Raw genomic sequence first — 26,819 nt, forward strand, 5'->3', positions numbered from 1 at the left:
GATCAACTGGCTGTGTGGATTCTGTCTGCTCTAAAACTAGATGCAATGATCAACTAACTGTGTGGATTCTGTCTGCTCTAAAACTAGATGGAATGATCAACTGGCTGTGTGGATTCCGTCTGCTCTAAAACTAGATGGAATGATCAACTGGCTGTGTGGATTCCGTCTGCTCTAAAACTAGATCGAATGATCAACTGTCTGTGTGGATTCCGTCTGCTCTAAAACTAAATGGAATAATCAACTGGCTGTGTGGAATCTGTCTGCTCTAAAACTAGATGGATTGATCAACTAGCTGTGTGAACTCCGTCTGCACTAAAACTAGATGGAATGATCAACTGGCTCTGTGGACTCCGTCTGCTATAAAACTAGATGGAATGATCAACTAGCTGTGTGGGGTCCGTCTGCTGTAAAACTAGATGGAATTATCAACTGGCTGTGTGGATTCCGTCTGCTTTAAAACTAGATGGAATGATCAACTGGCTGTGAATTCCGTCTGCTCTAAAACTAGATGGAATGATCAACTGGCTGTGTGATATCCGTCTGCTCTAAAACTAGATGGAATGATCAACTGGCTGTGTGATATCCATCTGCTCTAAAACTAGATGGAATGATCAACTGGCTGTGTGGATTCTGTCAGCTCTAAAACTAGATGCAATGATCAACTGGCTGTGTGGATTCTGTCTGCTCTAAAACTAAATGAAATGATCAACTAACTGTGTGGATTCTGTCTGCTCTAAAACTAGATGGAATGATCAACTGGCTGTGTGGATTCCGTCTGCTCTAAAACTAGATGGAATTATCAACTAGCTGTGTGGATTCCGTCTGCACTAAAACTAGATGGAATGATCAACTGGCTGTGTGAATTCCGTCTGTTCTAAAACTAGATGGAATGATCAACTAGCTGTGTGGGGTCCGTCTGCTCTAAAACTAGATGGAATGATCAACTGGCTGTGTGGGGTCCGTCTGCTCTAAAACTAGATGGAATGATCAACTGGCTTTGTGGGGTCCGTCTGTTCTAAAACTAGATGGAATGATCAACTAGCTGTGTGGGGTCCGTCTGCTCTAAAACTAGATGGAATTATCAACTAGTTGTGTGGGGTCCGTCTGTTCTAAAACTAGATGGAATTATCAACTAGCTGTGTGGGGTCCGTCTGTTCTAAAACTAGATGGAATGATCAACTAGCTGTGTGGGGTCCGTCTGCTCTAAAACTAGATGGAATTATCAACTAGCTGTGTGGGGTCCGTCTGCTCGAAAACTACATGGAATTATTACTTAGCTGTGTGGGGTCCGTCTGTTCTAAAACTAGATGGAATTATCAACTAGCTGTGTGGGGTCCGTCTGTTCTAAAACTAGATGGAATGATCAACTGGCTGTGTGGATTCCGTCTGCTCTAAAACTAGATGGAATGATCAACTAGCTGTGTGGGGTCCGTCTGCTCTAAAACTAGATGGAATGATCAGCTAGCTGTGTGGATTCCGTCTGCTCTAAAACTAGATGGAATGATCAACTGTCTGTGTGGATTCCGTCTGCTCTAAAACTAAATGGAATAATCAACTGGCTGTGTGGAATCTGTCTGCTCTAAAACTAGATGGAATGATCAACTGGCTCTGTGGACTCTGTCTGCTCTAAAACTAGATGGATTAATCAACTGGCTGTGTGGATTCCGTCTGCACTAAAACTAGATGGAATGATCAACTGGCTGTGTGAACTCCGTCTGCACTAAAACTAGATGGAATGATCAACTGCCTCTGTGGACTCCGTCTGCTCTAAAACTAGATGGAATGATCAACTAGCTGTGTGGGGTCAGTCTGCTGTAAAACTAGATGGAATTATCAACTGGCTGTGTGGATTCCGTCTGCTTTAAAACTAGATGGAATGATCAACTGGCTGTGAATTCCGTCTGCTCTAAAACTAGATGGAATGATCAACTGGCTGTGTGATATCCATCTGCTCTAAAACTAGATGGAATGATCAACTGGCTGTGTGAATTCCGTCTGCTCTAAAACTAGATGGAATGATCAACTGGCTGTGTGGATTCTGTCTGCTCTAAAACTAGATGCAATGATCAACTGGCTGTGTGGATTCTGTCTGCTCTAAAACTAGATGGAATGATCAACTGGCTGTGTGGATTCTGTCTGCTCTAAAACTAGATGGAATGATCAACTGGCTGTGTGGATTCTGTCTGCTCTAAAACTAGATGGAATTATCAACTAGCTGTGTGGAATCCGTCTGCACTAAAACTAGATGGAATGATCAACTGGCTGTGTGAATTCCGTCTGCTCTAAAACTAGATGCAACGATCAACTGGCTGTGTGGATTCTGTCTGCTCTAAAACTACATGGAATGATCAACTAGCTGTGTGGGGTCCGTCAGCTCTAAAACTAGATGGAATGATCAACTGGCTGTGTGGGGTCCGTCTGCTCTAAAACAAGATGGAATTATCAACTGGCTGTGTGGATTCCGTCTGCTTTAAAACTAGATGGAATTATCAACTAGCTGTGTGGGGTCCTTCTGTTCTAAAACTAGATTGAATGATCAACTAGCTGTGTGGGGTCCGTCTGCTCTAAAACTAGATGGAATTATCAACTAGCTGTGTGGGGTCCGTCTGTTCTAAAACTAGATGGAATTATCAACTAGCTGTTTGGGGTCCGTCTGTTCTAAAACTAGATGGAATGATCAACTAGCTGTGTGGGGTCCGTCTGCTCTAAAACTAGATGGAATGATCAACTAGCTGTGTGGGGTCCGTCTGCTCTAAAACTAGATGGAATTATCAACTAGCTGTGTGGGGTCCGTCTGTTCTAAAACTAGATGGAATTATCAACTAGCTGTGTGGGGTCCGTCTGCTCTAAAACTACATGGAATTATCAACTAGCTGTGTGGGGTCCGTCTGTTCTAAAACTAGATGGAATTATCAACTAGCTGTGTGGGGTCCGTCTGTTCTAAAACTAGATGGAATGATCAACTGGCTGTGTGGATTCCGTCTGCTCTAAAACTAGATGGAATTATCAACTAGCTGTGTGGGGTCCGTCTGCTCTAAAACTAGATGGAATTATCAACTGGCTGTGTGGATACCGTCTGCTTTAAAACTAGATGGAATTATCAACTAGCTGTGTGGGGTCCGTCTGCTTTAAAACTAGATGGACTTATCAACTAGCTGTGTGGGGTCCGTCTGCTCTAAAACTAGATGGAATTATCAACTAGCTGTGTGGGGTCCGTCTGTTCTAAAACTAGATGGAATGATCAACTAGCTGTGTGGGGTCCGTCTGCTCTAAAACTAGATGGAATGATCAACTGGCTGTGTGGATTCTGTCTGCTCTAAAACTAGATGCAATGATCAACTGGCTGTGTGGATTCTGTCTGCTCTAAAACTAGATGGAATGATCAACTGGCTGTGTGGATTCTGTCTGCTCTAAAACTAGATGGAATGATCAACTGGCTGTGTGGATTCTGTCTGCTCTAAAACTAGATGGAATTATCAACTAGCTGTGTGGAATCCGTCTGCACTAAAACTAGATGGAATGATCAACTGGCTGTGTGAATTCCGTCTGCTCTAAAACTAGATGCAACGATCAACTGGCTGTGTGGATTCTGTCTGCTCTAAAACTACATGGAATGATCAACTAGCTGTGTGGGGTCCGTCAGCTCTAAAACTAGATGGAATGATCAACTGGCTGTGTGGGGTCCGTCTGCTCTAAAACAAGATGGAATTATCAACTGGCTGTGTGGATTCCGTCTGCTTTAAAACTAGATGGAATTATCAACTAGCTGTGTGGGGTCCTTCTGTTCTAAAACTAGATTGAATGATCAACTAGCTGTGTGGGGTCCGTCTGCTCTAAAACTAGATGGAATTATCAACTAGCTGTGTGGGGTCCGTCTGTTCTAAAACTAGATGGAATTATCAACTAGCTGTTTGGGGTCCGTCTGTTCTAAAACTAGATGGAATGATCAACTAGCTGTGTGGGGTCCGTCTGCTCTAAAACTAGATGGAATGATCAACTAGCTGTGTGGGGTCCGTCTGCTCTAAAACTAGATGGAATTATCAACTAGCTGTGTGGGGTCCGTCTGTTCTAAAACTAGATGGAATTATCAACTAGCTGTGTGGGGTCCGTCTGCTCTAAAACTACATGGAATTATCAACTAGCTGTGTGGGGTCCGTCTGTTCTAAAACTAGATGGAATTATCAACTAGCTGTGTGGGGTCCGTCTGTTCTAAAACTAGATGGAATGATCAACTGGCTGTGTGGATTCCGTCTGCTCTAAAACTAGATGGAATTATCAACTAGCTGTGTGGGGTCCGTCTGCTCTAAAACTAGATGGAATTATCAACTGGCTGTGTGGATACCGTCTGCTTTAAAACTAGATGGAATTATCAACTAGCTGTGTGGGGTCCGTCTGCTTTAAAACTAGATGGACTTATCAACTAGCTGTGTGGGGTCCGTCTGCTCTAAAACTAGATGGAATTATCAACTAGCTGTGTGGGGTCCGTCTGTTCTAAAACTAGATGGAATGATCAACTAGCTGTGTGGGGTCCGTCTGCTCTAAAACTAGATGGAATTATCAACTAGCTGTGTGGGGTCCGTCTGCTCTAAAACTAGAAGGAATTATCAACTAGCTGTGTGGGGTCCGTCTGTTCTAAAACTAGATGGAATTATCAACTAGCTGTGTGGGGTCCGTCTGCTCGAAAACTACATGGAATTATTACTTAGCTGTGTGGGGTCCGTCTGTTCTAAAACTAGATGGAATTATCAACTAGCTGTGTGGGGTCCGTCTGTTCTAAAACTAGATGGAATGATCAACTGGCTGTGTGGATTCCGTCTGCTCTAAAACTAGATGGAATGATCAACTAGCTGTGTGAACTCCGTCTGCACTAAAACTAGATGGAATGATCAACTGGCTCTGTGGACTCCGTCTGCTCTAAAACTAGATGGAATGATCATCTAGCTCTGTGGGGTCCGTCTGCTTTAAAACTAGATGGAATGATCAACTGGCTGTGTGATATCCATCTGCTCTAAAACTAGATGGAATGATCAACTGGCTGTGTGAATTCTGTCTGCTCTAAAACTAGATGGAATGATCAACTGGCTGTGTGGATTCTGTCTGCTCTAAAACTAGATGCAATGATCAACTGGCTGTGTGGATTCTGTCTGCTCTAAAACTAGATGGAATGATCAACTGGCTGTGTGGATTCTGTCTGCTCTAAAACTAGATGGAATGATCAACTGGCTGTGTGGATTCTGTCTGCTCTAAAACTAGATGGAATTATCAACTAGCTGTGTGTATTCCGTCTGCACTAAAACTAGATGGAATGATCAACTAGCTGTGTGAATTCCGTCTGCTCTAAAACTAGATGCAATGATCAAATGGCTGTGTGGATTCTGTCTGCTCTAAAACTACATGGAATGATCAACTAGCTGTGTGGGGTCCGTCTGCTCTAAAACTAGATGGAATGATCAACTGGCTGTGTGGGGTCCGTCTGCTCTAAAACAAGATGGAATTATCAACTGGCTTTGTGGATTCCGTCTGCTTTAAAACTAGATGGAATTATCAACTAGCTGTGTGGGGTCCGTATGTTCTAAAACTAGATGGAATGATCAACTAGCTGTGTGGGGTCCGTCTGCTCTAAAACTAGATGGAATTATCAACTAGCTGTGTGGGGTCCGTCTGCTCTAAAACTAGATGGAATTATCAACTAGCTGTGTGGGGTCCGTCTGTTCTAAAACTAGATGGAATGATCAACTAGCTGTGTGGGGTCCGTCTGCTCTAAAACTAGATGGAATTATCAACTAGCTGTGTGGGGTCCGTCTGTTCTAAAACTAGATGGAATGATCAACTAGCTGTGTGGGGTCCGTCTGCTCTAAAACTAGATGGAATTATCAACTAGCTGTGTGGGGTCCGTCTGCTCTAAAACTAGATGGAATTATCAACTAGCTGTGTGGGGTCCGTCTGTTCTAAAACTAGATGGAATGATCAACTAGCTGTGTGGGGTCCGTCTGCTCTAAAACTAGATGGAATTATCAACTAGCTGTGTGGGGTCCGTCTGTTCTAAAACTAGATGGAATTATCAACTAGCTGTGTGGGGTCCGTCTGCTCTAAAACTAGATGGAATGATCAACTAGCTGTGTGGGGTCCGTCTGTTCTAAAACTAGATGGAATTATCAACTAGCTGTGTGGGGTCCGTCTGTTCTAAAACTAGATGGAATTATCAACTGGCTGTGTGGATACCGTCTGCTTTAAAACTAGATGGAATTATCAACTAGCTGTGTGGGGTCCGTCTGTTCTAAAACTAGATGGAATTATCAACTAGCTGTGTGGGGTCCGTCTGTTCTAAAACTAGATGGAATTATCAACTGGCTGTGTGGATACCGTCTGCTTTAAAACTAGATGGAATTATCAACTAGCTGTGTGGGGTCCGTCTGCTTTAAAACTAGATGGAATTATCAACTAGCTGTGTGGGATCCGTCTGTTCTAAAACTAGATGGAATGATCAACTAGCTGTGTGGGGTCCGTCTGCTCTAAAACTAGATGGAATTATCAACTAGCTGTGTGGGCTCTGTCTGTTCTAAAACTAGATGGAATGATCAACTGGCTGTGTGGGGTCCGTCTGCTCTAAAACTAGATGGAATTATCAACTGGCTGTGTGGATTCCGTCTGCTTTAAAACTAGATGGAATTATCAACTAGCTGTGTGGGGTCCTTCTGTTCTAAAACTAGATGGAATGATCGACTAGCTGTGTGGGGTCCGTCTGCTCTAAAACTAGATGGAATTATCAACTAGCTGTGTGGGGTCCGTCTGTTCTAAAACTAGATGGAATTATCAACTAGCTCTGTGTGGTCCGTCTGTTCTAAAACTAGATGGAATGATCAACTAGCTGTGTGGGGTCCGTCTGCTCTAAAACTAGATGGAATTATCAACTAGCTGTGTGGGGTCCGTTTGCTCTAAAACTAGATGGAATTATCAACCAGCTGTGTGGGGTCCGTATGTTCTAAAACTAGATGGAATGATCAACTAGCTGTTTGGGGTCCGTCTGTTCTAAAACTAGATGGAATTATCAACTAGCTGTGTGGGGTCCGTCTGTTCTAAAACTTTATGGAATTATCAACTAGCTGTGTGGGGTCCGTCTGTTCTAAAACTAGATGGAATTTCTTCTAATAGAAAAGGAAGCTGGCGCGCTGAAAGAAGTGAGAGGGGAAATGTAATTCTGATGTGAATAACAGCTGGGGGTAGGATATTGGTGGTCAGGTTGTGCGGAAACCTGTGTGTGTTGGAGACAGCAGGGAGGAGGGGAGAGTGTGCCTAGATGGGGGAGGCTGAAGTGTACAGTGATGAGAAGGGAAGGTCCACTATGTGTTGAGGTAGGACTGAATGCTTCCTCTCACACTAGCGTGTCTCAACTGAAAGGATGGCTTTCTGGCTTCAGGGAATAGAACTGAACCATGACACTGGACCTCTGTACTGTTCCATTTCCTCTTCTCTATCTGTCAGGATATCCCTATAATGGCAAACGTGTCCTCCAATCCGGGTTTAGACTAGATGCCTGTCTCATCCCCCTAAAATAAAGCACAATGGATATGCTCCAATAAACTAAATCAACGAGTGACATTGTGTTCATTTTCTCCCAGTATCAGCAGTCATGGAAAAAGTACCCAATTGTCATGCTTGAGTAAAAGTAAAGATACCTTCATAGAAAATAACTCAAGTAAAAGTGAAAGTCACCCAGTAAAAAACTACTTAAGTGAAAGTCTAAAAGTATCAAAAGTATTTAAGTATCTTTAAGTATCTGTCACGCCCTGGCCTTAGTATTCTTTGTTTTCTTTATTATTTTAGTTAGGTCAGGGTGTGACATGGGTATTTATGTGGGTTTTGTAGTGTCCAGGGTGATTGTAAGGTTTAGGGGGGTTATTTAGAGTAGTTGGGTTTATGTTTAGTATAGTTGTCTAGCTGTGTCTATGTTGTGAGTAGTTGTCTAGGAAAGTCTATGCTTGCCTGAATGGGTTCCCAATTAGAGACAGCTGGTTTCTGTTGTCTCTGATTGGGAGCCATATTTAAGGTAGCCATAGGCTTTAGTTTGTTGTGGGGGAATTGTCTATGTCTGAACGTTTGTAGCATGTGTATGTGCACTACGTTTATAGCTTCACGGTCGTTTGTTGTTTTGATAGTTTATAAGTGTTTTGTTTCGTTTTGCCTTCTATAATAAAAGAAGATGGCTTATTTTCCACATGCTGCGTTTTGGTCCGTCTCTCCTCTACACGATCGTGACAGTATCAAAAGTAAAAGTACAAGTATAAATCATTTCAAATTCCTTATATTAGGCAAAGCAGACGACCACATTTTCTAGTTTTTATTTATTTACTGATAGCCAGGGCATGCTCCAACACTCAGACATAATTTACAAATGAAGCATGTGTTTAGTGAGTCCGCCAGATCAGAGGCAGTAGGGATGACCAGGGATGTTCTCTTGATAAGTGTGTGAATTAGACAATTTTCCTGTCCTGCTAAGCATTCAAAATGTAACGAGTACTTTTGGGTGTCAGGGAAAATGTATGGAGTAAATATAACATACTTTTCAGTAGGAATGTAGTAAAGTAAACATTACAAATACTAACAGTAAAGTAAAGTACAGATACCCCAAAAAACGACTCGAGTAGTACTTTAAAGTATTTTTACTTACGTACTTTACACCACTGGATATCAGTATGTACACCTACATAGTTTTCCCTCACAAAGTTTACTACAAATTATGATGGCGACGCTATTTCAGCTGAGCACTGGGTTTTCCGAAAATGGTCCTGACTGCCAGCAAGTGCAGGGTCAGCAACACCAGTAAATCCTAGTGAAATACACTGGGCACAGTCTCCTGGGTAACTTTAGAGTCACAGCCAAGTTCTCAGATGGAGAGCCGGTTGGCAAGGTTGGTAGTAAATTGAGGGGAGTGAGAAATCCAAAGTGGTAGTTACAATGGAAGACAGCATTACATTAAAGCCAATTCCCATAAAGAATGGATAATATCATTGCCTGCATGCAACATCACTCATTATAATTGCCAATGCTTCTGAGTTGACATGTTAAGTCATATCTCTTATCCTTTATCATAGGGAGTAGACTCCACACATCCTGGAGTTGATGGGTAACTTTGACTCAATACTGAGGTCAGGCCACTGTGTTTCATGTATGACCCCTGAACCTGTGGACTTCCAGTATCCCATGGTTGTCCCATACATAGACAGGGGCCTTTCATTACTGCCTGGTCTGGTCCCAAATCACAAGGCTGTGCTGTGGCCGAGCCTCGGAGGGAGGGAGCCTTCCTGAAGCCAAATGTAATGGAATCCAGGGTCGTCATTATCAGTATGCCGGGCCGACATCCAGCTCTGAGGGGGGATATTCTCTCCCCCCCTCTGTCCCCCTCTCTCCCTCTCTCCCTCTCTCCCCCCTCTCTCCCCTCCATCCCTACAGCTCTGAGGGGGGATATTCTCTCCCCCCTCTCTCCCTCTCTCCCCGCTCTCTCCCCTCCCTCTCTACAGCTCTGAGGGGGGATATTCTCTTCCCGATAAAGCTAATCCTGTGCCATTAGACAAACCAAACTGTGTATTTATGGGAAATACAGATGTAAACAATCCTGCAGCCTCTGAGAGCAGAGCAGCTCTCTGTGGGATGGAAAACAGCCAGGCTAAAGGAGTCCATGGAAATATTGCAATATTCATTATTATATACCTGAGCAGTTAAAGACAGAGTCTGTCAGGCCAAGTGTTTACAGTCAGAAAACACATCTTCAAAAGATTCCATTACATACATCAACTGAAACTGACGCAGCCAAATTTTGTGAGATAAGTTAATCAAATACAGAAAGGCACTCACAAACAACATGACCATCCAAAACACACAGGACCGTATAGGGCACACATCCAACATAAACAACAGCTACAGTGACATAAATATGTTTGTCTCCTCCTCGCAGTGCTGGGAGCTCAACTAAAGTATAAACATTGTGGAAATCTATGAATGTGGTACAATGGAGTGGAGTCCGTTGGATTGGAGCCGGGCGCTGGCTGTGAACATTAGAACGCAGCGTGACAGAGACACAACAATGTGTCAGAAAACATGGTAATTACCCGGTAAGAGCACGGTTGTGTTTGTGGGTAAATGACAGGTGGTTATGATAAGTGGTGAAGGTATTGTGCAAGCAGCAGGGCCTCAGCCAGCCTATCTTAACCACATGTAGGTGGGAGTCACGCAGGATAGAAGATTACTCTTCACAGTTACTCCAGCTACTACGTTGGCCCTCCGAATGTCTGTGTGTCTGTCTGTGTGTCTGTCTGTGTGTCTGTGTGTCTGTGTGTCTGTGTGTCTGTCTGTCTGTCTGTGTGTCTGTCTGTGTGTCTGTGTGTCTGTCTGTCTGTCTGTGTGTCTGTGTGTCTGTCTGTCTGTCTGTGTGTCTGTGTGTCTGTCTGTCTGTCTGTCTGTCTGTCTGTCTGTCTGTCTGTCTGTGTGGCCCACAGTGAAAGAGTGCTACACACTCTTCATTATCTATAGTGCTCTTGGGAACAGCTCACTCACTCACACCCAAAGTAACCTGCTTTCAAATCCCAATGTGAAGACATTATGCATCACTGATTTGATGATATAAAAACTCCAGGTTTGAGGGAAGAAAAGGGGCTGCATTCTTTTACCACAGCAGTGGAGAGACACAGGGGTTATAATTGAGCATATTATACTATTTTGCATGTAGATTAGTTTATCTGCAGGTCTCTGTTGGGGGTTCGCTGCTGCTTTATCAGAGTATGAATAATTGAATAGGGGTGAGAAGAGATATTTTTGGTGCAGAACACTGAAAATAGAGCTAGTAACAAAAGCTAATGTATTCCAAAAGTGTGTAACCACCAAGCATAGAAGTACCATACTCACCTGAGGGGTAGTAAGAGATATGAAAGTCTAATTCTTCCCTAAAACATGGTTCCTATATTCTTTGAAGCTGCCCGGTCCCCTGTGGGTCAGGAGTCAGCCCTGCGCAGCTAAGCCCTGACCTGGACAACCGTGTGGAAGGGCCATGCAGTGGAGCTGCTGTAATTGGTTGTGATCTGACCCCCCTGAGGCGGTGAGGAGGCATGATTCTGGGGTCACACAGTCTTTCTCTCTTGCTCCTCTCTGGGCCCTGTTCTATCCCCTGCTCTATTTGTTCCTCCTTTCATCCTTCTCTCTCTCCTTCTACTAGTCATTACTACGGTTCTTCTACCTTCACAGCCAGCGACCTCGCGCTCAGCCAATCCATCAGCATCCTTCATAGCCTTGTATATAGCCCACTGTGTCGTCACAGCAACCACTGTACTAGAGCTCTGGGAGGTGAGGGGAGGGTAGGGGGTGGGGTGCTCTGAAAACTCCTGTGAGACCAATTTGTGAAAGGGTGGCGTAGTTACAGGAAGCTTGTACTGGACTACTCCCCTATTCCCTACTCCCCTACTCTCCTACTCTCCTACTCTCCTACTCTCCTACTCTCCTACTCTCCTACTCTCCTACTCTCCTACTCTCCTACTCTCCTACTCTCCTATTCTCCTATTCTCCTATTCTCCTATTCTCCTATTCCCCTAGTCCCCTAGTCCCCTAGTCCCCTAGTCCCCTAGTCCCCTAGTCCCCTATTCCCCTATTCCCCTATTCCCCTATTCCCCTATTCCCCTATTCCCCTATTCCCCTATTCCCCTATTCCCCTACTCTCCTACTCTCCTACTCTCCTACTCTCCTACTCTCCTATTCCCCTATTCCCCTATTCCCCTATTCCCCTATTCCCCTATTCCCCTACTCTCCTACTCTCCTACTCTCCTACTCTCCTACTCTCCTACTCTCCTACTCTCCTACTCTCCTACTCTCCTACTCTCCTACTCTCCTACTCTCCTACTCCCCTACTCCCCTACTCCCCTACTCTCCTACTCCCCTACTCCCCTACTCCCCTACTCTCCTACTCTCCTACTCTCCTACTCCCCTACTCTCGTACTCTCCTACTCTCCTAATCCTCTACTCCCCTACTCTCCTACTCTCCTACTCTCCTACTCCCCTACTCTCCTACTCCCCTGTTCCCCTATTCCCAACATGCACAGCCTTCTGACGTTGAGGGAAACCGTCATCAGCACAGGTCAGCAAAGAAAAAAATGGAACAATGCAACTAAGCAACACAGTCATTTCACATAACATTAGGGCACTTAGGGAGGATTTATCATAATGGTGTGAAGTATAAAATGATAACGTAAGGTGTTCCTCCCAGGTTCAACATGAACACAAAGTGGTTTTCCTTGTATTTACATGGGGAGCGGAAGTAACTATTTTATAGTTAATCAGTCATGAAGATGGTGAGCTGAGCAAAAGTGTATTTACATACTGAGTGGAGTGGGGAAAGGGTAGGGTTTTCTTTCACGGTGTGGTTGGTTTAGCATCCATGTGAAAAGACAACATTGCCTGTTGCAGCATGGACACTGCCATGAATGTTCCCGTACCACCCAGATTTACTATGGCTCCACGGTGCACACCATGTAATTGACGCTTTCAATTCACAGAGTCACATAGGAATTTACAAGGCAGAGCTTACTAATAGGATAGAATAGTTTTCTGGATTCATGAAGCTGCCACTCTGTACAAATCTAATAACTATTAAACTTGAAAACGAGCACACACCCCACAACAATTTTGCTGCTTTCAGCAGAAAAGCCTGACAGAGAGATTGGACCAGGGGGGAGGTGGTGTCAGGGTTGGAGGTGGTGGATGGAGCTGGCTAACGGGCCATATTGTTCAATTAAAGAGATTTATTTAGAAGCTGAGCAATGAAATTGATTATTTATCTCATAAATAATCCCTGCTCTGTGTTGGGTATAGGTGGACTAGATGAGACGTGGGCTTTGTGCAGGCCTGGTCAATATTTCTCTATCAGGAGACAATAAGACAAAGCCTACACTGGTGGGCTCAGAGCCCTGGAGCCAGGCTGGGGCCTGATATTAAAACCTGTGGGGGTTAATCAGAGCTTGGGGGCCACCAGGCAAGTGAGCACACGCCAGAGCCCCCCTGTGCATTGCTAATCCACACTACCCTGCACCCCCAGCCCAAATGACATTACTCCCTCATTACTAACCCAGCCCCAGCCAGGCCTGAATCATAAACCACCCATTTAGACACACATCCACTGATCCAGCCCCAGATTAGCCTGCCGTATTGGGCCTGCGCTCAGTGGGCTGGGGGGAGACGGGGGGCCAATACAGGAGCTTGACCTGTGCTGCTGGCCAGTCAGCAGTCACTCATTAGATAGATATACAGATAGACATAGGAGAGGAGAGGAGAGGAGGGGAGGAGCGGGGTGGGAGAGGAGGGGAGAAGAGAGGAGAGGAGCTCACACTGCTAATGCCACAGGTCCTGCCCTCTCCCCCTCTGTTATTTGCTCAATTGACAGCAAGCTTCCCTGGTTTTATTACACATATCAATATTCTCTATTGAAATTATGCTTGATAGGATAAAACTCACCTGCATCAGGAGAAGGTACAGGACCAAGGAGGAACCAGCAGGCACAAAGGAAAGAAGAGAGAGTGAGAAAAATATATATTAGATGATATGAGAATAACATAATAAATAGTATCTGAAATTAGATTATGAAAATGATGGTATTGTTGGAAATTAGATCATGAAAGTTGTTAATAAAATGTAAGGTTTGATTTATTTTTTTAATGGATAGCATGTGTATTTGTCAATATCAAACCCTACCATGGACAAACGTGTGCATTCATCACTTCAAACTTCTACTAGATTTTCATCATAGTGTTGAATTTATCCATCAGGAAGTGAATGACAACGATGATGTTGACAACAGATGTACAAGACACTTTTTATCACAAAGACAGCCTCCTTAAATATTTCAGGTACTGACACAATGGAAACAAATGAAGATACTACAATCCTCCTTTCTACGTTTGCAGCCGATCTGCATTTATATAGCCAGCTAAAATCTGTTTCAGAGGCCTTGTCTTTTCTAATGAGATGTCACTTGATTTAGAGTCGGGGGAGTTGAAGGCTACAATGTTTCACAAAGGTCTTCTCCCCACCACCGGGCCGTCAATACAAATCAATAGAGCCAATACAATTATTAATACAGTCCTGGCCAGTTAGATGTGAATGAAACGGATGACATTAAGCCAGATTGATCCAGAGGGAAATCGATTTCATAAAGCACTGAATGTCATCATTATATTCCACACAATGGAGCTTGGTTGAGAGAGAGAAAAGCAGAGGCGGTTCATTTGATTCTTCTGAACATATTCCTCATACAACTGTCCTATTATACATAATATACTGTAAAGGAAGCATCAGCCTGCTGCAATAATCACACAGGCAAACACTCATAACACATCATATCTACGCAGTCACAGAAACACAGTGTTTGTCTTTATGCTGTGCGTGTGTGCATGCGTGTGTGTTTGCTGTGTGTGTGGCCCTACGTGTATGTGTGTTCCTGCATGTGTGTGTGTGTGTGTGTGTGTGTTCCTACATCTGTGTGTGTGTTCCTACATGTGTGTGTGGCTGTGCAGTAAATCCACCACTACAGACTGTGTATTGGCTCTCTGTAGGCCCGTGGAGACAGGGCCTGGTCACCAGCCAGCCACTGAGTCCCAGGTGTCTGTCCAAAATGGATATTCACCCAGGAGATTAGCCCAGCTCCCAGTACAGCTCCCAATTCAGTTCCCAATGGACCCAGTGCCAGAGCCAATAACACAGCATTAATGCTGGTAAACACACAGACACATACAGGCCGGGAGTCTGACTGTTTGAATAACCCCCAGCACAAGAACAGAGTGGATTTACCAATTACGTCCTGATTATTGTCATTAAAACCCATAAAGTGCAGCTTCATTAGATTCTTCACAAGTCATGTTGGAAATGAAATGACAGGAATTATCTGTGGATTTAGCCAAGGGTTTATGGAGGATAACAGACGGTTCACATCTATTCCTATCCCTGTCCATTCTGGGTCTGTTAGCACATAATTCAGTCATAACACTGTAACAGTTTGGTAGCACCATCCTCCCCAGAGTGGACTGAGGAACCTGAAGAGGTGTACAGTCAGTGGAGGGTATAAAATGTTGACTGACTCAGAGTGTGTGTGTCCTGGTGCCAGCTGCTCCTGCTCCTCCCTGGCCAGTCAGCCAGTCACACGGTAAGAGCACCCACAGGAACCCGCCCTCTGAGCTCTGTGCTCCTGCTCCTCCCTGGCCAGTCAGCCAGTCACACAGTAAGAGGACCCACAGGAACCCGCCCTCTGAGCTCTGAGCTCTGTGCTCCTGCTCCTCCCTGGCCAGTCAGCCAGTCACACAGTAGGAGCACCCACAGGAACCCGCCCTCTGAGCTCTGTGCTCCTGCTCCTCCCTGGCCAGTCAGCCAGTCACACGGTAAGAGCACCCACAGGAACCCGCCCTCTGAGCTCTGTGCTCCTGCTCCTCCCTGGCCAGTCAGCCAGTCACACGGTAAGAGGACCCACAGGAACCCGCCCTCTGAGCTCTGTGCTCTGTGCTCCTGCTCCTCCCTGGCCAGTCAGCCAGTCACACGGTAAGAGGACCCACAGGAACCCGCCCTCTGAGCTCTGTGCTCCTGCTCCTCCCTGGCCAGTCAGCCAGTCACACGGTAAGAGGACCCACAGGAACCCGCCCTCTGAGCTCTGTGCTCCTGCTCCTCCCTGGCCAGTCAGCCAGTCACACGGTAAGAGGACCCACAGGAACCCGCCCTCTGAGCTCTGTGCTCCTCCCTGGCCAGTCAGCCAGTCACACGGTAAGAGGACCCACAGCTCTGTTCTTATTGCACAATCACACAGGTAGACCTGCAGGGCCTCAGCATGCAGCGCGTCACAACTAATTACTGTCCAGTCTGGCAGTCTGAACACACACACACACTCATGCAAGCATACTCACTATGGCAATGCATTTCCTGAATTAATGATATATACAGTGCATTAAAAAAGTATCAGATCCCTTCAATTTCCACATGTTTTTGATGTTAGGCCCGTTATTCTAAAATGGATAAAAAAAACATGTTCCTCATCAATCTACACACAGTACCCCATAATGACAATGAGAAAACAGGTTTAATAAAAATAAAAAACAGAAACGCTTTATTTACATAAGTACTCAGACCCTTTGCTATGAGACCAAAATCGAGCTCAGGTGCATCCTGTTCCCATTGATCATCCTTGAGATGTTTCTACAACTTGATTGGAGTCCACCTGTGGTAAATTCAATTGATTGGACATGATTTGGAAAGGCAAACACCTGTCTATATAAGGTCCCACAGCTGACAGTGCATGTCAGAGCAAAAACCAAGCCATGAAGGAATTGTCCGTAGGGCTCAGAGACAGGATTGTGTCGAGGCACAGATCTGGGGAAGGGTACCAAAGAAATTCTGCATTATTGAAGGTCTCCAAGAACACAGTGGCCTCCATCATTCTTAAACAGAAGAAGTTTGGAACCATCAAGACTCTTCCTAGAGCTGGCCGCCCGGCCAAACTGAGCAATCGGGGGAGAAGGGCCTTGTTCATGGAGGTGACCAAGAACCCGATGGTCACTCTGACAGAGCTCCAGAGTTCCTCTGTGGAGATGGGAGAAACTTCCAGAAGCACAGCCATCTCTGCAGAACTCCACCAATCAGGACTTTATGGTAGTGGCCAGACGGAAGCCACTCCTCATTAAAAGGTACATGGCAGCCCACTTGGAGTTTTCCAAAAGGCACCTAAAGGATAGTCAGACCATGAGAAACAAGATTCTCTGGTCTGATGAAACCAAGATTGAACTCTTTGGCAAGCGTGACGTCTGGAGGAAACCTGACACCATTCCCACGGTGAAGCAGGGTGGTGGCAGGGTCTAGGAGACTAGTAAGGATCAAGGGAAAGATGAAAGTACAAAGAGATCCTTGTTGAAAACCTGCTCAGGACCTCAGACTGGGACGAAGGTTCACCTTCCAACAGGACAACGACCCTAAGCACACAGCCAAGATAACGAATGTTATCAAGAATCAAAGAAACTCCCCAAATACAGGTGTATTTGCCAAGCTTGTAGCATCATACCCAAGCAGACTTGAGGCTGTAATTGCTACCAAAGGTACTTCAACAAAGTCCTGATTAAAGGGTCTGAATACTTATGTAAATGTATTATTTTTTATTTGTGATAAATTTGCAAAGATTTCTAAAAACCTGTTTTTGCTTATGGGGTATCGTGTGTAGATTGATGGAGGGGGGGCGAAATGTAACAAAATGTGGAAAAAGTTAAGGGGTCTGAATACTTTCCGAATGCATTGTAGAACGATACGTTCTTTAAATTGTTCTTTAAACTACCACAACTAGTTTGATGGTTGTACCATCAATTGTCCCGTTAACAATCACCCATGATAGCAAACCCTTTTAATTTCAAACTTCTCTAGTATAGGCTACTTATCGTAATGAACAATATCAGCAAAATGGTTACACTTACTCAAGCACACAGACACACTCAAGCACACACACACACACACACACACACACACACACACACACACACACACACACACACACACACACACACACACACACACACACACACACACACACACACACACAATTACGCAAGCACACACACTTACTCAAGAACACACACACACACACACACATTGACGCTCAGGGTAGAAGCATGAAACAAGCAATCATCAAGTGGTGATAGGAGACATTGTTGTAGCAGCCATCACTGACAATCTGAACTTTCACTGTGAAATGAGGTGAAATGAGGGGAGAAATCCAGTCTAGGCTGCAATCCCACATTTCTGAACAGTCTCTGTGTTGTGAAGAAAGTTCAGGGGTTTTTTAAAGTTAAAGATTCTCCTGAGGGGCTTATCCAGTGTTTAGAAGGACTAATAAATAAATCCTGTAAAGGTCTGAGTGCTAAGAGCTCTCTGACTGATCCCCTTCACCAATCCTCCCTGACCCTCTCTGTACTGTAACCTATCTCTAGCCGTAGAGTGTAGAGTAGCTGCCTGCCCTGAGGAGAAACCTGAGCTGGGCCACCCTACCATCGCCACCAGCCACCAGCCCTCCAGGTCTCTCTCTGCCACATTGAGACACTTCAATGGACTCACACAGCGACACCACTCTAATACCACCATTTCCCTCACAATGTATTTATTTATACACATTCAAATCCACTTCAAAGGGCCGTTTGAAGAGACTCTGGGCTTTGAAGCCCACACTGCAACACAGCCCTATCTATCCCACAATCCACTCTGGTGTGTCATTAGTACATCAGCTTCTTCCCTTCCCAGCGAACGTCCTGATTAGCACAGTTTAACACGAGAGGACTAAACAAGATATTAGCATGGAGGTCGAGTGAGGGCTGGAGCCAGCTCTGATACAAAGTATTACCAACACTGATCTGACCAACTGAGATGGGATTACTCTGTTTACACCCGATGTTGGAGGTCACCTGAGACAAAGGAAGAAGCACAGCACATAATGTGGCAAGAGTCATAACTGGTATAAGTATGGGTGGTTTTGCTCTTTCTCTTTCAACTCTGGTTGCATGGTAACACCTTGACCTTGACCAATAACATAATGATAAACTAAGACTAGAGGCCTTGAGACATGATTAAGAGTTCACCATCAATGGCCAATGCTGCTGCTCACTGCAAGCTCATTGGATGAAAAAGAAAAGAAAAAAAAGAAAGAAAAAGCAGCATTGTAAATAAAATGTTTCCTGGCTAAATGAACGGACGTGACACAGTCTACCTTTGCAGTCTGAATGAAACATTTCAACATGGATGACTACTAATCTCAAAGCTGTAATTACACATCAGCCCAGAGTTACATAGACGTTTGAATAAAAAAAATTTAAAAAATGTTTCTCTCTCACTTTTAATCATCCGTGGCTGGCAGTCTCAGTGTGTGGAGCTGTGCTAATAATTCTTTAATGAACTTGTTGACTGGGAACGGGAGAGGACAATGGTTCCCCCACCTCCTCCCCTCCTCTCCCGTCTCATGGTCACACACGGGGACAGGCAGGCGGCATCAAGAGCATGGTGGGTTTTAATTAAAGAGGAAAGCAGATGCTTAATGTTTAATGTAAGGCAGAGTGAATTAACACTACTGTCTCTATTATGTGCCTTTATGTTTGTCCATCTTAATTCCTGAGGAGACCATGGACTTACCACAAAGCACCATTTAAAGTGGAACTGACAGCGTTTTAGCAACATCAAATCTCATTAAAATCTGTTAATTTACACCCCCAGGAAGAATATGATGCGTTTTAAATGTTTTAATTTTCTGAGAAGCGACCACTTAGATATTGTCATTATCACGTTTTCATATTTACATAGAATGTTTGGGAATGACGTAGTGTAAGGCATTTGTGAAAATTCTACAGCAATATAGAGTGGGAAATTGGCCGTGAGTTTACACAATCGATAGACACTGCAGTAATTAAAACCGAAGAAAAACGTGTCAGTCTGGTCCAGGACCGGACTCTAACCGGTGCACCATAGCCAATCAGAGCTACAATAGGCCTATATGCCAGTAAGCCATTTGCCAGAAGATTCCCGGTGTTTGTGATGCTTGTCGTTTGGTGCGCTGCAGACAGGGTTGTGAGCGTGGTGAAACAGAAGAGTCATTTCCTGTGTTTTTGAGTTTTGATGTTGAGTCTTTGCCCGACAAAGTGATCCTATATGAGCTTTTATGCCCGACCCATTACAGTGTAACAGGTGTCAAGCATATGGGCATGTGGCAGCGGTGTGTTGGAGGGAGGTTCCTAGGTGTGAGAAGTGTGCAGAAGGGCATGAGACAAAGGAGTGTGCAGTATCGGGGGAAAGTAGCTGTATGTGTTAATTGTAAAGGTGCCCATGAGACTGAGGATCAGAAGCCTCCGGTGCGAGGGAGGCAGGTTGAGGTTACCAGGGTTAGAGTAGTGCAGGGGATGTCGTATACTGAGGCAGTGAAGAAAGTCACCGAAGAGGGGTCAAGGGGGATGGATCCTGAGAGGATCCGTGTGAGTAGTGGATCTGTACCAGCACAGAGGGATAGGCCAACGAGTTATATATGCTTCTGTAAGATTGGCTTCCTAGCTTTCATCACAATGGTTATCAACTGTACCGCAAGGGTGGAATGTAAGTCACAGAAAATGTTGTGGTGGTTGTGGTGGCAGCTGCAGAGAAGTATTTGGGGGTATGAGATTTGACTGCAGAGGTTGCAGGTTGTGTTGAGGGATGGAGTCCCGTCCTCCCAGGCCGTTGGCCTGGTGTAGGACCAGATAGGGTTAAAGTAGTGGAATAGGGGGGTGGGTTTTAATGAGGGTTAGATAGCAGAGACATTTTTAGTTTCGTTTTTTTTCCTTTCCCCTTTTCCCAGTATAATGGATTCATACCCCAGTCCAGTTGGTGCCGGTAATGCAACAAATGTGGATTTTTACCCCAGTCCAGTTGGTGGCGGTAATGCAACATATATGGATTTATACCCCAGTCCAGTTGGTGGCGGTAATGCAACAAATGTGGATTTATACCCCAGTCCAGTTGGTGGCGGTAATGCAACATATATGGATTTATACCCCAGCCTAGTTGGTGGCGGTAATGCAGCACATATGGACTTATACCCCAGTCTAGTTGGTGGAGGTAATGCAGCTTATATGGATTTATACCCCAGTTCAGTTGGTGGCGGTAATGCAACATATATGGATTTATACCCCAGTCTAGTTGGTGGCGCTAATGTAGCATATATGGATTTATACCCCAGTCTAGTTGGTGACGGTAATGCAACATATATGGATTTATACCCCAGTCCAGTTTGTGGCGGTAATGCAACATATATGGATTTATACCCCAGTCTAGTTGGTGACGGTAATGCAACATATATGGATTTATACCCCAGTTCAGTTGGTGGCGGTAATGCAACATATATGGATTTATACCCCAGTCTAGTTGGTGGCGCTAATGTAGCATATATGGATTTATACCCCAGTCTAGTCGGTGGTGGTAATGCAACATATATGGATTTATACCCCAGTCTAGTTGGTGGAGGTAATGCAACATATATGGATTTATACCCCAGTCTAGTCGGTGGTGGTAATGCAACATATATGGATTTATACCCCAGTCTAGTCGGTGGTGGTAATGCAACATATATGGATTTATACCCCAGTCTAGTTGGTGGAGGTAATGCAACATATATGGATTTATACCCCAGTCTAGTTGGTGGCGGTAATGCAACATATATGGATTTATACCCCAGTCTAGTTGGTGACGGTAATGCAACATATATGGATTTATACCCCAGTCTAGTTGGTGGCGGTAATGCAACATATATTCGATGCCAACTGCTGTAAAACCTGATCGAAGAAGAAGAAACCATTTGCCACTCAGGCCTTTCATCATTCACTTTGAACTAGACTATGTGTTTTGAAGCAGGAGCAACAGAGTGACTTTTGATCATTAGAAAGCATTCGCCAAAAGCCACAAAATACACATGAATGGATTTCTGCAAGTCTGTAAATTCCAAGGGTGCTCTTATATTTGAGAACTTTACAGTCCTATTGATCAAACAACCATGAACAGGTAGGCTCTCTCTCACTCAGTTGCCTACGCACAATGACAACAAGATCGACAAATACTGTTAGCCAGAGTGAGATGACGTAAAATCTAACGAGGGAAGAGTACATTAACCCCATCAAACCTTTTCAGATTGTATTTGCCATCAAAATTGCACTAAAAACGAAGGGAAATAGTAGCCTGCTCACCTTTCTGCAGCTTGCCTGCCAACGCATGCTTGTTCCCACCCACGTTTTGACATCTGAATGGGAACTTGCCTGCCTGCCCATTTGATTGATGCCAAATCTATTTGATTGACAACTAAGAGATATGCTAACTGTGGATAGTCGTACAAGTTCAGTATAGCTAGCTAACCAGCCAGGTCACCCGTGATACAAGTTAGTATTTGATGTCCATCCATGTCTGTGGACGTCGGGGGATGACGTGAAAACCGGCCACTAGGGGCAAAGTGAGAGCTGTTACCTTCAGGTAGGTTTGGGTTCTGCTAGGGCGATGGGAATGGCGGACGGGCCAAGCATTCTGCCTCAGAATTAAGGTTAAATTCAGGCATTAACTCCAAATTCTTAAGGTTGAGAATGAATTCCAAATCGTTATGGTAAGGGTTAAGGTTTCAGAAATGCTTAAAAATATATATATCAAAAATAACTTTCTATCGCTGGATTCGAACTTGCAACCTTTGGATTCAAAGGCCATCTGATGTCTTATTCTATCACAGCTGGGTTGCTGTCAATTCATTTGATGTAAAAACACTGCACTGTATTAGCTCATGTTTAAAAGTGTGTAATGTCAGGTTTGATAGTGAATCCTTGGTTGGTTTAGTCCGTTTGTTTGGTAACCTGTTGGTAACCTGTTGCTTCCCCTTTCATCATCCTCTCTCGTCTGCCTATCTTTGGGAGAAGGATGTCCTCGGCTCCTCTATTTTTATTTGTAAAATATGTAAGTAAACTACATTACCAAAAGTATGTGGACACCTGCTCGTCAAACATCTCATTCCAAAATCATGGGCATTAATATGGAGTTGGTCCCCCGTTTGCTGCTATAACAGCCTCCAATCTTCTGGGAAGGATTTCCACTAGATGTTGGAACATTGCTGCGGAGACTTGCTTCCATTCAGCCACAAGAGCATTAATGAGGTCGGGCACTGATGTTGGGCGGTTAGGCCTGGCTCACAGTCGGTGTTCCAATTCATCCCAAAGGTGTTCGATGGAGTTGAGGTCAGAGCTCTGTACAGGCCAGTCAAGTTCTTCCACGCGGATCTCGACAAACAATTTCTGTATGGACCTCGCTTTGTGCACCGGGGCATTGTCATGCTGAAACAGGAAAGGGCCTTCGTTGAAAGTTACTGAACTCTTCAGTAAGGCCATTCTACTGCCAATGTTTGTCTGTGGAGATTGCATGGCTGTGTGCTCAATTTTATACACCTGTCAGCAACGGGTGTGGCTGAAATAGCCGAATCCACTAATTAGGAGGATGTCCACATACTTCTGTATTTACATCAAAGTATTTAGACACCTTGACTTTTTCCAAATGTTGCTACATTACAGCCTTGATTATAGTACCGGAACCTTCATTATCTTTGTCTTATTAGGAGCCATGGTTATCATCACGTAATATCCTTCCTCTTCACCTCAAAGAAATAAAATAAATCAGAAAATCATGAATATTAAAAGTAGAATGATCTCAGACATATTAAACTATTTTCTATATTGGCTTCATATGTAGAAATGATACACATGTTTTATTGATGTAATATAAAACCACCTCATACTTCTGATTGTGGCTTGAGGACATCAATGAACTTGGGAGGATGGTGAGAGAGAAAAGGGAAAATGAACCCAGGACTGGAGAATAACCTTTGAAGAGGACACTGTTTGGCACCTCAGTCAGCCACTGGCGACTTCTCTTCCGAGGCAGAAGATAATTTCATTAAGAAATGGCGGGAGGAGAGGGGGTGCAGCCTTGTGGAGTACGATGCTGTATTGTTGCCATGTATTTAGTGGTTTGCTGTGCCCGGACAGGTGTGCCAGAAAATGTCCGCAAGAGCTGACACTGCAACCTGTTTTTGTAAACACTCTGCAGGTACGTTGTAATATAATTTATAAAACAGAATAGCAAATTATTATTTTCTACTACAGTATATGTGTTGTGGTGTGCTAGGTTCACAGCTTGTGTGCACCACAAGAAATGTTTGTGAGTGCTTTCTTGTCTGCCTATCCCTGGCAGAAGGTTTGCGAGAGAATCCGTGCAAGAGCTGACACTAAAATCTGTTTTTGTCAACTCTCTGCAGGTGGTAAATAAATCCCCATAAATCGATCCAATTCTTAGAGTGACGTTATTTCAGACACAACACAGAATATGCAGTATGCACAGTAAAATGAACTGTCTGTTGGTGAGAAGGAGCAGGGGCAGTGGAGAGAGCCAGGGAGAGCAAGGTTTACTGTGGTGCACCCAGACATGTTGGAGGAACCACAGAGAGTAGAGAAAAGACAAACATGGCTTATAATGAACGCTGGATCCCCCCATCTCAAATAAAATCAAAATCAAATGTTATTAGTCACATGCGCCGAATACAACAGGTGTAGACCTTAGAGTGAAATTCTTACTTACAAATCCATAACCAACAATGCAGTTTAAAAAAAAATACGGATAAGAAAAATAAATAAATATAACAAGTAATTATAGAGCAGCAGTAAAATAACAATAGCAAGACTATGTACAGGGGGGTACCGGTACAGAGTCAATGTGCGGGGGCACCGGTTAGTTGAGGTAATATGTACATGTAGGTAGAGTTATTAAAGTGACAATGCATAGATGATAACAACAGAGAGTAGCAGTTGTGTAAAAGGGGGGGGGGGGCAATGAAAATTGTGTGGGCAGGCATTTGATTAGGTGTTCAGGAGTCGTATGGCTTGGGGGCAGAAGCTGTTTAGAAGCCTCTTGGACCTAGACTTGGCGTCCGGTACCGCTTGCCGTGCGGTAGCAGAGAGAACAGTCTATGACTAGGGTGGCTGGAGTCTTTGACAATTTTTAGGGCCTTCCTCTGACACCGCCTGGATGTCAGGAAGCTTGGCTCCGGTGACGTACTGGGTCGTTCGCACTACCCTCTGTAGTGCCTTGCGGTTGGAGGCTGAGCAGTTGCCATACCAGAAAGTGCTGCAACCAGTCAGGATGCTCTCGATGGTGCAGCTGTAGAACTTTTTGAGGATCTGAGGACCCATGCCAAATCTTTTCAGTCTCCAGTCTCCATCCTCCCGGGTGGCGGAGTGGTCTAGGGCACTGCATCGCAGTGCTAGCTGCGCCACCAGAGTCTCTGGGTTCACGCCCAGGCCTAGGCTCTGTCGCAGCCGGCCGCAACCGGGAGGTCCGTGGGGCGACGCACAATTGGCATAGCGTCGTCCGGGTTAGGGAGAGTTTGGCCGGTAGGGATATCCTTGTCTCAGTGTGTAAATGTAATAAAATGTATGCACTCTACTGTAAGTCGCTCTGGATAAGAGCGTCTGCTAAATGACTAAAATGTAAATGTAAGAGAGCAGCGATGTGCTCCAATCGTGTTTTTCTCTCTCTCTCTCTCTCGCTTTATTGGCATGATGTAACAATGTACATATTGCCAAAGCTTATTTTGGATATTTACAATATAAAAATGAGAATCAAAATTGTCAACGGGACAACAGTAACAACAATAACCAAGTGTCAAAATAACCATACATTCAACAATAACAAAAAGCATACAGTAGAGTACATGTGCAGGTTGATTGGTCTGTCAGACACTGTCCCTCAACTTAAGGCAGGCAGCAATGTAGTGCGATGCCAACCCACAGCTCTCTGCGACCTCCCCCAACAGGACTGATAGCCTACTCTCATCAGAGAGGTCTTTGAAACCTTGAATAAGGGTTTCAAATTTGGGGAAATGACACTCTCTAATTGTTTTATAATTTTAACATTTTGTCAGGAAATGCTGCTCCGTCTCAGGTTCTGCTGTTGTGCAGTGGTTGCACAGCCTTTCCTCTACAGGGAGACAGGTTTTCCTGTGTCTACCCTTCTCAATGGCAAGGCTGTGCTCACTGAGCCTGTACTTTGTCAAGGTTTTTCTAAGCTTTTGATCAGGAACCATGGTCAAATATTTAGCCACAGTGTACTGTCGAGTTAGGGCCAGATAGCACTGCATTTTGCTTTGTGTTTGTGCTTGTGTTTCCCAATAAGCAATATAGTTTTGTTTTGACTGTGTTGTAATTTGGTTTATCCTGATTGATTGGATGTTCTGGTCCTGAGGCTTCAGTGTGTTAGTAGAACAGGTTTGGGAGCTCAGCCCCAGGACCAGCTGGATGAGGGGACTCTTTTCTTTGGTCAGTTCTTGGCATTGCAGGGCTTGGTAGTGATATGAGATGGGGTCACTGTATTTTAGATGTTTCCAAAACTTAATTGCTCTTTTTTTTTTATTATTAGTGGATATTGGCCTAATTCTGCCCTGCATGCATTGTTTTTAGTTTTCCTCTTGACATGTAGGATAATCTTACAGAACTCTGCATGCAGGGTTTCAATGGGGTGTTTTTCCCATTTGATGAAATCTTGTTTTGCAAGTGGACCCCACACCTCGCTGCCATAAAGTGCAATTGGTTCAACGACATATTCAATTAGTTTTAGCCACATTTTAATAGGTATTTCAATTTGAATTAGCTTTTTAATGGCTTAGAATGCCCTGCGTGCTTTCTCTCTCAGCTCATTCACTGCCTCATTAAGGTGTCCAGTTGAGCTTGTTTTTAAACCTAGGTAACTGTAGTTTGTGCAGTACTCTATATATTTTGTACCAATTGAGAACTTTGGTCTAATTCCCTGAGATCTGGATCTTCTCTGGAAAATCATTATTTTAGTCTGTTTGGGGTTTACTGCCAGGGCCCAGGTCTGGCAGTACTGTTCTAGAAGGTCCAGGCTCTGCTGTAGGCCATGTGCTGTGGGTGACAGCAGGCATAGGTAATCTGCAAAGAGTAGGCATTTAACCTCTAAATTGTGGAGACTAACACCAGGGGCTGAGGAATTTTCTAGAATAGTGGCCAATTCGTTAATGTAAATATTGAAGAGTGCAGGGCTCAGATTACAACCCAGACGAAGGCCTCGCCCCTGGTTAAAGAATGATGTTCTTTTCTTGCCAATTTTAATGCTGCACGTATTTCCAGTATACATTGATTTAATTATGTCATATGTTTTACCCCCTACACCACCCCCTACACCAACTTTGTAGAACAGTCCTGTATACCAAATAG

At 44.3% G+C, this 26,819-nt stretch overlaps 1 protein-coding gene across 2 annotated transcripts in view; it reads right to left on the bottom strand.

The window, feature by feature from the left end:
• Window positions 1-26,819, bottom strand: part of LOC129821866 (roundabout homolog 2-like) — a 365,995-nt gene that overhangs the window by 100,560 nt on the left and 238,616 nt on the right. The window lies entirely within an intron of this gene.

This window comes from Salvelinus fontinalis, chromosome 24 (assembly GCF_029448725.1).
Source record: "Salvelinus fontinalis isolate EN_2023a chromosome 24, ASM2944872v1, whole genome shotgun sequence".
NCBI lineage: Eukaryota > Metazoa > Chordata > Actinopteri > Salmoniformes > Salmonidae > Salvelinus > Salvelinus fontinalis.